General features: G+C 45.1%; 1 protein-coding gene across 1 annotated transcript in view; it reads left to right on the forward strand.

Moving 5' to 3' along the window:
- The window catches only part of eeig1a (estrogen-induced osteoclastogenesis regulator 1a), a 35,537-nt gene that overhangs the window by 1,023 nt on the left and 18,387 nt on the right, over positions 1 to 16,127 (forward strand). The gene's annotated exons all lie outside the window — the stretch shown is intronic.

Raw genomic sequence — 16,127 nt, forward strand, 5'->3', positions numbered from 1 at the left:
GATGAATAGCTGAAGGTTTATTAACTTGTGATGGATTATTTGATTAATTCATCTATTGTTGCAGCTCAAGCATACTCCTTAGTTTGTTTGTTTTGTGTTTGTTTTATTGATATCAGGGTTTTCTTTTATGTCTATTGGTTGCAGAGAGCTGAAATGATAAAGAAAAGAAGCAAATTCTCACCTTAAAACCAGAAAATGTTGAACAGTTTAACTTGAAAATGGGCCAAGGAGACAAATGTTGGAGTGTTTGGGTGACTGATTTGATGAGTTGACTTGTTATTGCTGTGTAAACATGGCTCCTAATGTGTTAAGTTTTGTTGTTTTCTTTGATTCTTGCACTGAAGACAAAGGTTTTCTAATGTTTTTCAAGGTGCTTTCTCCTCTGTAAGCGTTTTTTTTGGTTTCATATGGGATCTTAAAGCTGTAAGGTACTTAGGGTTTGCATAAAAGCAGAACAGAGTACTCTGATGGATTATTTGATGATGAATTGCAGTTTAAACATGGTTTATAGCTTGTTGGTTTTCTGATTGGTTTTTGCAGGTAAGATACAGTTTCTCATAGGTTTTCTTTTTTCTTCCTCCCATTGTTTTAATTTTTTTTTTAAAGCTGTTTTGTCGTTTTCATGTTTGCATGGCACCGGCCTCGGTTTTTCTGCAGCTCAGCTCAGCTCAGGCCGGACGGACAGATTCTCCCTGTGAGTCAGATTTAAACGCTGGGTGTTGCCATGATAAGTGGCCTCTGCTGTGTATCTGCACTGGCACCTCCACTGGATAAACCAGACTAAACACAACAAACCCCTACTAACCCCCCCTCCCTTTCTCCAACCGGAGCACCACACATCGACTGCAGCTCCTTTTTCCCCTGATGGCTCCAGGACGCTGTGAACTATCTGCAGAAGATAACTTTTCATTTGTTCCTCTGGGCTTTTCATCTTCTCCACGCTCGTCGTATCGCGTCGTGCCAGATTTCCCTCCCTCGACCTCGATAACATCAGGAGGAGCTTTTTGATCTCTTCTCGCTTCCTCGTCTTTGATTCGGCAGATGAGATTATACACGGCCCTGCAGAGTCATCTCAGATGTCTGTAACAGAGTTTTTCTACACTTGTTAGAAGACGCCGAAGACGCTCGGAGGCTGTTCGTCCCTCGTAAAACCTCTTTTATTCCTGCAGAGAGTGGTTTTCTGACTCTGGTGCACTGTTTATACTCAACCTGAAGCACAGAGCTGCACCACTGCTCTGCCTTCACACAGTCTGACCTACTAAACTAACCTCAACTTGTGAAGCAATATGAGGCATTGTATTGTCAAACCGGCTGAGTGTGGAATTGGCAGAGAGCTCCAAACTGCTGTTAACCTATTTTTCAGATGAAAGGAAGGACCTGTGTTTTTTTTTTTTTTTTTCCAAGTCTTCTTGGCTTAGTGGATCAGGACTTGGTGAAGGAAAAGGAGCTGGACTTCCTGCTCTTAAGTGTGTGGAGCTAAAGAGCCTGTGGTTGGTGTTGGAGAGACTTATAGTTAAACTTTTGGCCTATTTTACATGGAGCAGAAATGGTGATATTTCCACACGCCTTTAACGGAGCTTCAAGTCACCGAAGACGATTTAATCTGAAAAGTCTGGCCAAAGTGGAGATTTGGAAAAAGTTTCAGGCTTCAAAACGTCACAGTATGCAACAGAAAACCTGTCTGGTTTACAAACAGACAAGGAAGGAACAGGAAGTAACTTGTTGTCGTGTTTTTTCCAGGATTCTGATTGGCTAGCATGGCTTTAATCTGCTCATAGTCGCTCTAACAGCGTATTTATGCAGGTTTGAGTAAATGAAGAGTTCTGTTGAAAACGATCTGGTGTGAACGATGTTATTTTTGAAGACGTAGGGGGCCACATATCCGTAAACGTGGCTTAAAGTCTTGGATTTGATGGAGGCCTACGTGGGAGAACATTTCCTCTGCGACCTCGGTAAAAAAAAAAAGGAGATTGCCGTCTTTGTACGTGCTCGACCTCCTCGTTATCAAGTAGCAGCATCGCTCCAGCGCGGAGCTGGAAAAGCAAACACACCAAAGAGATTGTGATGTTTTCTGCTTTCATCAGTGACACAGGAACTCATCCGTTGAGGCCGAGGTCTTCTCACAGTCTGAAGTGAAACCATCAGTAAAAGTTTTTATTCATTTCAGTTTTGGTGTCGTCACCAAATGACAATAAAATGAATGAAAAGAAGCAGCGAAACCCAGACAGTTTTTTTGTCCACTTGCCAAGTTTTAAGGCACAAATGAAGTCCTAATGATGCTGAAACTGAGACGACTGAGATCAGACGATCAATCAGCTGGTTGATCAGTCGTGATTCAAAGTCCCATTGTAAACAAACGTAATTCTAAAGTACACTTTAAGTAGTAAAACCAGATCATCACTGGGTCACCTCATTAGGTTCTCCACTTAAAAGACTATCTAAAATATAACTTGACACAAGAACAAAACATTTCACATTTTCAAGTATAAATTTGTATTTACAATAATATTACAGGAATAATTTTACACCATTTCAACCTTGCTATCAGCAGTATCTTCAACAAAAAGGCTCAATGGATGAACTGTGTATTGCATACTTTGATGAATAGATGTGACTGGCAGGTTCACTTATCTTCTGTCAGATAATGGTCTGGCCAGGTAATAAAAAAATAAGCTATCTGCATGTTTAAGCTCTGTAGAGAAAACTGAGGATCAAATGACTTTACACTCTTTTTGCTGCAGAATAGATTTATTTGTCCTCCAATAAACACAACCCACCCACCTCCCCATCTGATTTTTATCAACCCAGAGATTATGAAGTTCACCAGCTGTTCAGAACCTAAAGCAAAAGTCACTTCACACTGTAGATCGTGGATTTCGTCCCATGAACATTTTGTATAAATATTAATGTTTCCCAGATTTGGCTGGTGTTGGCATGTAGCTAATAAATCAGCGGCCGCAGACTCTTCAGTCCAGTTTAATTTTAGCCTCTTACTCACGATAAACTTTAAAACAGGAAGTCAGAGACGAGAGAGAGCACAAACACTCAACAAGTGATTCCAAGAAATGTTGGTGTTGATATCTGCAGCATCAAGTGTCGACGTCGTGTTCACCATGTTCAGCTGCACGCTACGAAATCAGATAAATCGGTTTTAAAAAATTACATGTTTGAAGTTTAAATAAAACCACGGTGCATTAGTTTAAAGTTTGACTCAGTGGTCTGTCCTCTGAGCTTCAGGTCAGATGATCTTCTTCTGCCTCCAGAGGATCAAAGACTCATAAAGATGAGATTTATCTGTCAAAGTAAAACTAGAAACAACAAACTAAATCACCCCCCCCCTCCCCTGTCTCAGGTCGTGTCCTCGGCGGCGTGGACTGCGATGTCTGAGGTCTCTGTTCTCTGAGAGGTCATCCTCCTCTGTGGAGGTTATATAACAGCTCAGACTCCCTCCCTCCTATCTCCGTTATCATCTCTGTGGCTGAAAACAAGGCTCTCTCAGAGGAGGAGGAGGAGGCGACGGCGCAGGGAGGCTCCCGACACAGATTAGCGATGCAGATCTGACAAACCGGGTCTTTGTACGGCGACTGGGGGACTGGCCCCGGCCCTGGCCTTGTTGTGGGTTCGGGAACAGTTGGGGGAATTAATGGCGAGTCCTGGTTGGCTCTGAGCGTGGCTGGAAGCCGAGTGGATGGATCACATGCTGGGAATGTGACTGTCCAGCTCTCACACCAGTTGTGTTTTGGCGTCTCAGATCTGTGCCAATCAGCTGCAGCAGCAAAAAAAAAACAAAAAAAACCCTCTGGAAAACATGTTTCATATTTAATTCCCTCATCGGTTGCAGCACTTTTTCCTCAGAAACACACTCAGTTTTTCCTACTCATGGCGTTGGATGCTGCAGGTCACGACCTCACAGGGCTGCAGAGATCCATCTCACTTATCGCACATATCCCACGTTCCTCAATGTTGCATATCTGCACGATGCGTTCAAGAACACGGACAGAGGGGACTTTATTCCAGGAGGTCAGCAGCTGACCGGTGACAGGCAACAGCCAACAATAGTGGAAAGTTTTGCAGAGAAGCAAACATCACAAATGTCACGGCTGCTGCTGCTGCTGTTTTTGCAGTTTGAACATCCTCACAAGGCCTCGTTATGTTTATATGCACAAATGCAGAAAGTTCCCAAAGAGGGTTTTTCTGGTTTTGTTTAGTGAACCCTCAAATTTGAGAAGCAGAAAACTGGAGATTTTTATGCTTTTATTTTGACGTGTTAACTTGCTCCAAAATCCTGACGACTGATCAGATTTTCCATCTAAAGAGACTAATTGATAGTCGTCCTGGTTTTTCATGTTGTAACTGACAGACGACCTCTGTGCTCTGTCCTCTTCGGTTGAACTTGGGGTTTTACAGTTCTTAGTGATATAACTGTCACGACCCGGCTCTCGGTCGGACAAATAAACTGAAACGCACGGGTAAAATGATAAGAATGATAATTTATTAACATAAACAACGGTCAACTCAACCAAACCAACAAAAGAACAAAAGAAAACACGAGGGGCTGCAGCCGAGCAGCTCTCCCTCTGGAGCCAGGTGAGCCGAAAAGAGAGAGAGAGAGACGCCACGTCCGGTTTATGACGGCCCAGTGGCGTCACAGCCACTCCCACGCCAACCTGTAGATCACAAAACACAGGGACAAGGCACAGCAACAAGACAGGCCCTACAGGCAATAGGCCGTCACACCCCCCCCACTGAAAAACGGGGCCCAACCCTGGACTCAGATTTAAATATAACTATAACATAAACAACTTTTTTTTTTTTCTTCTTCCCCACATATATATGGTCTTTACCTTTTTTTTTTCTCCATATACACAAATTCATTTTATTTTCCTTCTCTTATTCAAATATATACACATTCATTTTAATTTTTCTATTTTTCCTAATTTTTTTTTTTTTCAAATAATTGTTTTTTCTTCTTTACCTGCAAAGACTTTACCCGCCCTTTACACAAGGCATACATACATCAAAGGCACACACACAAGGGCAGCAGGAACACCACCCAGCTGACGTTGGGGACCCACACACGACCTTGCATCTCCACCACACTCTCCCACCTCAGCAACCTGGTACCAAAGGAAGCAATTTAAGAGGAGAAGAGATTACGGCAGAACCCCCTGTAATATCCAACCAACCCCAGGAACCGCATCAACTCTTTCTTGGTAGTAGGTGGAGGATAGGACTGAACAGCTCTTATTTTTTCCTCGACAGGTCGGACTTTACCCTGCCCCACGACCCGGCCGAGGTAGGTCACCGTAGCCTGGGCAAATTCGCATTTGGCGAGGTTGATGGTCAGGCGCGCCTCAGCCAGGCGGAGGAACAGAGCGCGGACGCGCTCCACATGAGAAGACCACGAATCTGAAAACACCACGACATCATCTAAATAAACAGTGCACCCCTCCAAGTCCCCCAAGACTCTTGTCATGAGCCTCTGGAACGTGGCAGGCGCATTGCGCAATCCGAAAGGCATGACATTATAGGAATAAAGACCATTTGGTGTTATAAACGCAGACAGTTCACGGGCACGCTCAGACAACGGGACCTGCCAATAACCTTTCAGGAGGTCAAACTTACTCACAAACGCAGCGTGGCCCACTTGGTCGACACAGTCCTCCATGCGAGGCAGTGGAAAAGAATCTGGCTTGGTTACAGCATTTAATTTACGGAAATCAGTGCAGAATCTGTACGTTTTATCTGGCTTCGGTACCAGGATGCACGGAGAGGCCCAACTGGAGGAGGAGGGAACAGCAATATCATTATCCAACATATATTTTACTTCAGCATCAAGAAACAGGCGTTTTTCAGGATTTACGCGGTAAAACCTTTGACGAATTGGCTGTGCTTCACCCACATCTATATCGTGTTCCATGACAGATGTTTGAGTGGGCGTGTCACCAAACAGAGACGGAAAAGATTTTATGACCTCAACCAGATCTGCCTGCTGGGCATCAGACAAATGCCCCAACAGGAGGTGCAAATTATCCAAAGACTCTGAGTTTTTTAACCGACCTTGCTGCACCCCAGCCTCAGCATCAGGCAAGCCATCCTCCACCCCGGCAGGCACCGACTGCGGGGGATAAACAGCAGACACTCTACCCACAGAACAAACAGGGCGCACAGGAACCGAGGCGGCCGAGACAGCTGCACCTGGAGGGACACGTTCATAGTAAGGTTTTAACAAATTAACATGGCACATCTGGACACTCCGACGGCGATCAGGCGTAGAAATGATGTAGTTATGTTCAGACGTTTTTTTCTTTATTTCATAGGGGCCTGAATATTTCGCCTGAAACGGAGAAGTCGCGATGGGAAGCAACGCCAAGACCCGGTCCCCTTCACTGAACACACGCTTCTCAGCTCTTCGGTCATACAATGTTTTCATCTTGCTCTGCGCAGAAGCCAAATTCTTCTTTGCCAACAGCCCCGCAGCATACAACCTATGGCGGAATCCATTCACATAATCAAGCACATTTTCCGGAGGAGCAGCATCTTTCCACTGCTCACACAGAAGATCCAGAGGGCCGCGCACCGTGTGCCCAAACACCAAATCGTTTGGACTAAATCCTGTGCTTTCCTGGGACACCTCTCTCGCCGCCAACAGTAACCAGGGAAGCCCCTCTTCCCAATCTCTGTCCAGTTTCACACAATAGGAACGTAACAATGACTTTAGAGACTGATGGAAACGCTCCAGGGCCCCCTGACTCTGAGCGTGATATGCCGACGCTTTGTTGTGCTTGACGCCTAGCTGCTTCAAAACTTGTGAAAACAAGTGCGAGGTGAAGTTTGATCCGCGATCAGTTTGAATAATCTTCGGAATGCCGAATATAGCAATAAACTGTGTCAAAGCGCGCACCACTGCCCGCGCTGTAATCGTGCGTAATGGATACGCGGCTGGATAACGGGTGGTTTGGCACATGACGGTAAGCAAATAAACAGCACCCGACCTGGCGCGTGGCAACGGACCCACACAGTCTATAATAAGATGTTCAAACGGCTGACCCACAACCGGGATCGGGAACAGAGGAGCTGGCTTTATCACCTGGTTTGGTTTCCCTGCAAGTTGACAGGTATGACAGGTTTTAATATACTCAGCTACGTCCCTCTTTAACTTTGGCCAAAAAAAATGTTTCAACACCTGGTTGTATGTTTTCCTCACCCCCCAGTGTCCTGACTCATCGTGGGCCCGGTTGAGCACCGTCTCACGAAGCTTGGAAGGCACGACAATCTGAAGGACGGGATCCCCGACAAAATCGTCCCCATGAGGCACCCATTTCCTCATCAGCAGCCCCTTCAACAGAAAGTAACAGTGAGAATCGTTCTTTACCTCCTGCGCAGGCAACACCATGTCAAACAGCCCTTTTAGAGACTCGTCGGCGCGCTGCTCAATCTCCAAGTCCTCCCGCGTAACAGAGAGCGAAACATCAGACAGGGAGAAGCTCAACCCATCTGCTGGCTCACCAACACACCCGCCATTCTCAGACGTTACCGGAGAAGAGTGTCGGGACATGGACCGCGTCACAGCACACGCTGTGAACACGTCGGGGAAACTTGACTCATCCTCATCTGGCTGCTCCCTCACCAGAGGAACAGAGGAAACCACCGGAGGCGGGGACGCACCACCCCACACACGCTCACCTGCGGCGCCGTTACCGAGAATCAGCGTGACGCCCTCCACAGGCAGCGCCGGCCTCACACCCACTGCTAACTCGCCCTGGAAGAGATCAGAGTGTAATGTGATTTTATGAAGCGGGACTTGCAAAACTTTCAACTCCATACCCACCACAGGCACTGAACAACCTGTGTGAGAATCGGTGGAAAAGGGCAGCACAGAAGCCTGGATGAAGGAATCAAAGGCCGCTGTGTCACGCAGTATTTTAACTGGCACTTTCACACTGCCCCCCACCAAAGAAACATGGCCATCAGAAATGAACGGCAAAAAAGATGCCAACCCCGGAGACACGCACTCAACCCGAGCTGGCACGCCCACCTCACTCACCGCTGGTGCGTAAGGCAGAGAGGCAGCACAACAAGCCCCCTTCGGCTGCGCCCCAGGACCCCCCTGGGAAACCCTGGCTTTAAGTGCGTAACAGTCAGCTCTCACATGCCCTCTTTTGTGGCAGTAACTGCAGGTTTTCTCAAAACCCCTCGAGTTGCGTTCTCTAGCGTCAGGCCTACCCGAGCGACCAACATAAGTCCCCAGAGCCGCCTCTGCGCGCTCTGCAAACGGTCCATCACGGCTGTCACTACGTGCGCGCCACTCACCAAAAGAGCGTTTATGCGACAACACATAGTCATCTGCCACAGAAGCAGCCTCGGACACACGTTTCACTTTAAGATCATTAATGTGCTGTGCAATACTGTCGGGCACAGAATTTTTAAATTGCTCCAACACAATCAACTCAGCCAAATCATCAAACGTCTCCATCTTTAACGCTGCACACCAACGTGCAAAATGACCCGTCAGGTCACGAGCAAACTCGAGGTGCGTTTGCTTCTCGCCTTTCTTCCACGACCGAAAGCGCTGACGATAAGCCTCGGGCACGAGTTCATACACTTTCAACACCGCAGCCTTTACACACTCATAATTCCGGCTCTCAGCCACTGACAACGCAGAATACGCCTCCTGTGCACGGCCAGTCAGCGCGCACTGGAGCATCACTGTGCGTGCAGACTCAGGCCAGCTCCTTGCTGTAGCCACGCGCTCAAACAGAGAAAAAAACGAATCTGGGTCCCTTTCATTGAATTTAGGCAATAACCGCAGATTACCAAGCACATCAAAACAGCCTGCACTCCGCTGCTCTTCCACGTCAACTGATTTCATCATCTTAGCGTACTCCAATTGCAACACCACTACCTCCCTCTGCTGCGCCAACAAGGTCCTCTGTTGCTCAAACGTAAGGTTACTGGAGCCAAGCGGTAGAGCCAAACTCTCCACCTTGGCCGGGTCAGGTCCCGCACCACCTGTGAGCACACCAGACTCACACAAAGCCGAATACACAATATTTTGAATAGTCGCATCCTTGACTCTCCTATCAGGGATCTCAATACGGTACACGTCTGCTAATTTAAATAGCTGCTCTCGCGTGCAACAATCCAACCACTCCTCCGACGGAGCTTTAACAAAATCAGCCACATCAGCCATCCTCTATGCAGTAACACAAACCCCAGGACACTCACTCGTGCTGCCGCTACCAGATAACTCCCACACGAGGAGCAACACGAGCCGAGACACCCCAACTCCTGACTACCTAACCACAATTCTTCCAAAAACCTCACCTAGTCTTCGTTGGCCTGCCGAGCTCGAGGCAACACCAACCCCAGAGTATCACAACTGACCGTGACTGGCCAGCTGCAATAAACCAAGACTAGCGCGCCCCCTCCTCAGGATTACCAACAAAAACAAAAAAGGCAAAATAATAAAGTGGCAAGTTCTGCTCGCCCGCCGGCTAAGCTGATCAGGATGCCCCGGACAAAACTGTGCAAACACTATCTTTAAGCAGCAAACAAAAGTAAAGTGCCCCAGAGAAAATGCTCACTATGGCTCCAACTTACCCGTGCAAATCAGATCAAACCGCGGCGCGTAACACACACACAAACGCCTACGCTGCTCCCGGTTCCCACGCTACACTATAGTAACGCCGACTTTCATTCACAAGCTCCCGAGTTCATTCACAAACACTGGCCTCCGACCAGCGCACACGGAAAACGAGACGAGCGAGACGAGCCCCCACATTTGTCACGACCCGGCTCTCGGTCGGACAAATAAACTGAAACGCACGGGTAAAATGATAAGAATGATAATTTATTAACATAAACAACGGTCAACTCAACCAAACCAACAAAAGAACAAAAGAAAACACGAGGGGCTGCAGCCGAGCAGCTCTCCCTCTGGAGCCAGGTGAGCCGAAAAGAGAGAGAGAGAGACGCCACGTCCGGTTTATGACGGCCCAGTGGCGTCACAGCCACTCCCACGCCAACCTGTAGATCACAAAACACAGGGACAAGGCACAGCAACAAGACAGGCCCTACAGGCAATAGGCCGTCACATAACGTAAAAACAGTGAGGCGCATTTACAACAATTGGACACGGGAAACACACAAGAAGTAGCCAACGGCTGAAGAAGAAGTTACGTAACACAGTTTTCTTCTCAGAAATTCAGCTGGAAATAAACTTGAAATGGTTCTTAGAAGCTGAACTGAAAGAGTTAAAAACTTGTTTTCTTTCTTCAAGAGCACTTGAGCACTGTTTTGATTTTCCTAAAGCTTTAGTATTTATGTTGCTCTTAAGAGATGTTTTCTTTTGGTAAGAGTAAGAAATAAAAATCATCATTAAGATTCCTTGTTTAATGTGAGTTTAAGTAACTTCTCTGATGTGTTTTATATTGAAAAACACGCTCAAGCCACATCAGATCTTTTTGTATTTCTACGTTTTTAATCCTTTAACATGAATAGAATCAACAAGCAGCTACAAATTTGCGATTAAAGTCACTTAACTCAACAAGTCCAGATATTTTCAGACTTTGAACTGGAATTGAAAATATATAAATACACATACAGTGTAAATATGAGGAGCAGTATCGGCTTTGGAAAACGTCCACTACGTCCAGCCAGGTTTCTAGTGAATCCAGCCGCTTGGATTTGCTGATAATGTGTTTTCACTATGTGCAGCAGCTTCAGACACCAGATGGTCTCCATCCTGATCTGGCAGAGGAACACGACTTTCATGAGTTCAAGCTCCATCGGCTTCGTCTGTCGGTCGACCCCTTTACATTTTGGACATTTCGGCTCATTTGGTTTGTTTTTGTAATGTTTTTCTGATGCTGCGCTGGAAATAAAAGTCAAGAGAAGGAGATGGAGATGGAGTTAAAGGCTGAAGATGCTTAAGAGGAGGGTGGATGAGAAGAGGAGGAAGAGAGTGAAACATTTAGCTACTAGAAGCTGCAGTGAGTGTTTGTGATGTGGCAGTGTGGACAGATTGTGTTCATTTCCTGTTCACATTATCGTGCAGCAACACACACTCTATATTCTCACATGTGTAGCTTGATGCTTTAAACACACTCTCAAGCTTTTACAAACAGTGTCATGTGCATCACGTGGGCCAAACGAGGCATTCACGTCCAGAAAGATAAACAGTACAGCCTGGTTCAGAGGCCAACATCTGTTTACTCTTATCATCATTATCATCACCATCATCATCATCAAACTGCCTCAAAACCTAAAACACTGTGAGTTCCTTCAACGTGGCCTGATGATACCGAGGACCTCCACTTGAAGAGAGCCTCTTGAATTCCTCGGATTGTTTGAAGCTGAAATCTGACACTGTGCTTGTCCGGCGTCTTGTCACGTTGTGAGACAAGTGTTCCCAGGTCCTGTCGGCCTTTCCCAGTAGTATAGGAGGGTTCAGGATGTGGTTCTCAGGACCCTCAGGAGTACCAGGAACTTTGGGGTGGAGCTGGCAGAGCTTCCTGACTGTCAGGAGTCAGAAGCACTTGACTGTCTGGAAATGTTATGAATGGCCTGAAGTTCCTCTTAAACAGAAATAACCGATGAAGAAGCTGATGAAGACGACGCTTTGTCGTCTGCCCCTGATTTGTTTCCTTGCTAAAAGGCACTGATGTTTGTTCACTTTGGCGTTTTTATATACATCTTCAGCACAGGAGGATGAGTAGATACCAAAAATTTGCACTGGGACCTGCTGGACGTTCAGGACTCCCAAATAGACGCACATGACATTCTTCACATACCAAACCGGTGTTATGGTTTTCATACTCTCTCATGTTCCCCACACATGTACTCGGCACATGACTCGTTGACATGAGGCCACAAGCCGATGATTAAATGAACGTCAGACCGACTGTGCAGAGGTTTTTAACAGTTTAACATGTTTATTAGAAAACGTGACACAAGGCAAGAATGATTACGAAGTCACAAAGAATAGAAACAAGTTGACAATGATGTCCCTGAGACGAGCCGTGTCATCTGAAATATAAACAATCAAGGCCCAACAGTGAAAAGAGATACACAAAAAACTAAGTAAACTAAATATAGAATACATAGAAGAAGCAAACAACAAAGAGAGACAGAACAAGAGAGGAGAAGAGTTTGAAAATGTTGAGACAGATTGCCACGTGTTCAGCAAGAGCTGGTCCAAATAAATTCTGTTGTATCAAATTTTCTCTTACTTGAAGAATTACGTAACGTCATTGAGCTTCAGTCGACTTCCAGTGAAGAAGAAGATGACGTCTTCTTGTGATAAAGAAAAGGTGAAAGCCAGAACCTCCAGCTGTTTAAAAGTGTAGGCGTAACGGACATCGTCTTCAGGGAGCCCCAAGAAAATCTCAACATGTGATCCTGATAGAGATCTTCAACATGACTTCATAATTGTTCCGCAAAAAGCCGACACAGGTGGATCGGAATGAAACAAATCAGTAAGATCACAAGTTTTTGCAGACACAGACGTCAGATTCATAACTTCATATACTTCACCAGGGCAGGAAAATGCACAAGATGATAAACTCTGCCTGGAAAGAAATGCTGCCTTCACTGTCGCAGTCCCCAAAATGTCATCCACAGCATCTCCATAACCGGAGATGATGAACAAACAAGCCTATAGTTTTTCCTTTTGAGCTCCAACAAGTGGTGGATTCATTGATAATTTAATGGCGTAGAAGATCAACAGGAAGTTCATTGTTCCGTCATTTCAAAAAGGTCAAAAAAGATTTCGGCTTCTCAAATGGAAGGACTTGCTTGGACAAAAAAATTGGATGTCTTCAGATTTTGTTCCATAGACTTTGCAGTTCATTGGTACATAAAGAAAATAGTGTGGAGATGTAGCTAGGTCTTAAAATATTTAGCATCAGCAGGATTTGTTGCTTGTAACTTGGATTCTACATTGGACAAAAAAAGCCCATTTACTATAAATCATCCAATTAAAGACGGAGCCTCAGATTTGTCCAATGGATTGAAAGAGTTTAGGAAAAAAGTGAGAGTGAGTGAACGTCTCGTTTCAACTGTCACCAGCAGGAAACCAGTCCCAGGAAACAAAACTCTGTGAAGGAGAGTTTCACTTTTTTTTTTTCCCCCTCACCTGGTCAAAAGGCTTCAGATGTGAACGGGGTCGAACGTTCGGCCTGAGAGTGGACGGAAGAGCCGAGTGAGGAGGAAGGAAGGAGTCCAGAGAGGGAGTGGGACTTGTGGGGAGAGTTAGAAATCGACCGGGACCGAGCGGATTCTCAACAGCTGTTTCCTGTTTTCATCTCACTTTTCCAGCAGTTAGCATTTTGGTGGGATGTGAGGGGAGGTGTGTGTGTGTGTGTCTGTGTGTGGTGTTGGTGGGGTTGTTCTGGCATCTCTCCAGGTAATCAGAACGAACGCCCTCCTTCCAGGGGGAATTCCTCCTGTGACATTGATTGTTGGAGCTTCTCTCTCAGATTGATCTCTTTATCTCGATGTTTAACTTTGGCTCCGAGCAGCTCCATAAACAGCAGTGTTCAGTTTCACACAGTGATGAAATGAAGACATAAATGTGTTTCATTGCGTTTGTCCAAACTCTAAACTGACTTTTGGCTTCAACCGTCAGTAAACGTTAATTATTAAACAACCTCAAGGTGTAACCTGTATTTTATCTCAAAATTGACAAAAGATTGATTAGATTGATTAAAAAGCAATGTAGATAATTGAGAAACATTGCAAAATCTCGGTTGGACATCAATACTGGTTGATGCATCATAGTATCACAATGTTTTGTCTGGCGTTGTATCAGAACTTGGATGCTAGAAGACCAAAATACTGCCTGCCTTATCTGCCTGCTTGACAATCTCATTGTGCAAGAGTCTTCAGTTCTTGAGTATCTTATTTGATAAAACAGACATTGGCAGATATAATTTGCAGTTGCAAATGGGTAATACATTGCGATTTATCATGATATGTTACTGCAGTGCAGTACTCAGGATATCACAGAATTATCGTAAAAAATAGCAAAAATAATTTGTACGTGACTTAAATAACATGATATTGTATCATGGTTGACTCTAACTGACGTCTTGTGGTGGAAATCTTTCTACTAAACCATGGGCAAAATATACAAATAATGTATTATTATATGTCTATGATTAAAGTGACAAACTTGTTGCTCTTTGCAACACAATGAAAGTATCACAACACTCAAAGAAGCTACCAAGTACAATACTGTTGTGCACCAGTATTTTGCTTGTGCCAAAACATTAGCTCATGTCACTAATTTTAGCTACAACTGTTTTCCGTGTTTGGCTAAGAGGCGCTATAGCATGAAACCACAGGGGGAAAGCTATTGGACAAAGCTGCAGCTGATGATGTGTGTGGACGCCATGTTTGTTTTTGACCGTGGAAACGCTTTGTGCCAACTGGGATGGAAATTGCTGCTGACATCTTAGTTTGCACTTGTGTGGGATGTATTTGGATTCAGGACCAACCTCTGTCATATTCACCTGATGATGGGAAATGTCCAACTCCCTCTCATCTCATCTCCCATCAACCTTCTTTTTTTTAATTTTTAAAAGAAGTTTATTCAGATTATTCCTTAGTAAATTACACAAATATGAAGATACTGTCCCACCTGTTGCTGCCTTGTGAAAGCTAGTTCAACATCTGGCCAAGGGACAACTGGCCTTTTGGCCAACTATGACACATTAACGGTGAGGTCAGCGGAGTGGCGTCCACAGATCACACGGTTACGTAAAAGGTGTTTGGTGACAGCCAGAATCGACCTTGTGACCTGTTGCTCTGCTGGTCCTCCCTGACGTCAGCGGCCCCTCTGCAGGATCTGTCTGCTTCCTCAGCACTCTGCTCTCGGCCTGTTTATCTGAGCCCTCGACGCGACCCGGCCCGGCCCGGGAGCTGTTTGTGTTTCTGCGGCGACCGGGGGGCCCCCAGGAGCCTCGCAGCCAGGATGGGGGGAGATAAGGATCCCGCACTGCTGCATTGCTGACATGTTGAATCATCACATGGGGCTCATACTGGGACTCATGTTTACATTCAGGTCCATCAGCTGATTTTTTTTTGGTGGTGCAGCAGCTTGTCCTCTTGAGTCCGACTCATTCTGCAGAGTTCGTTGGTTCATTACATGGACTCGAATATGTGATAGGCGGCTTGTCAAATTACAGATTTTTGGCAGCAGAGGAAAGGTCAAAACAAATCTGATTCCACCGCCTGTAACTTCAAATTACATAAACTCCTCCGAAGCAGCACTAACAGCTGATCGGGGATCAGTACAAGGCCTCAGCTCTCCTTCTCAGGCTGCACCTGCCTGAAGAAACGTGTCGGACATGGAAGAAGGAAACACTCCGAAATCCAAGAATAACAGCCCGAGGCCTGATTAATTTTCCTTTTTCAACAATGAGTGAATTTAACCTTTTAACCAGGAAAACCTCACTGAGATCAATAATATTTTTCAAGACTTTCAAGACGGAAACAAGGAACAGATAACAAGATAACAAGATACTAAGATACGACACAATTATCACATTTAATCAATTGATAGAGAGGAAGTCATAAACAAAACAAACAGAAGTCAAACTTTAAAACAGTTTAAGTGTCCATAGTCACAGTTTCCATTAAGAAACTTTATTATCCAGCTCAGCATAAAGCTACTAGCTGATTAAGAGATGACATCTACTGGTATTATTCAGGAAGGCACAATGGGCCGCTACACAAACTAATAAATAAGATTAAATGGTTTCTACACTTATACAAACCTACATGTCAAAGTTTTGTTTTTAATTACAGAGTCAAAGTTTCCTTCAGTGTCAAGTCATTGTGCTGACAGTTGTCCTCACATTCAGAGCTCATGAGTTAAATCTTAAATGTTTAATTCAGTGTTCATTGGTAAATCGATAAAAACAAAAAACCCTCCTAAATGAAAACATCCAATCTGATCTTCTTCCACTACGACTTCCTGTTTCTCAGCTTTCCATCAGTCGAGTCCGACATCTCAGATCCCGTCCGTGTGGTTACGTTTCCCACCATTCAAACCTCCATGTTTTCAATTCCAGATGCTTCTTACATGTCACATCCCTCTTTCTCTTCTCCTTTTTTTCCCC

The sequence above is a fragment of the Trachurus japonicus genome, chromosome 9 (genome assembly GCF_045865225.1).
Source record: "Trachurus japonicus isolate A0001 chromosome 9, Traja_1.0".
Taxonomy (NCBI): domain Eukaryota; kingdom Metazoa; phylum Chordata; class Actinopteri; order Carangiformes; family Carangidae; genus Trachurus; species Trachurus japonicus.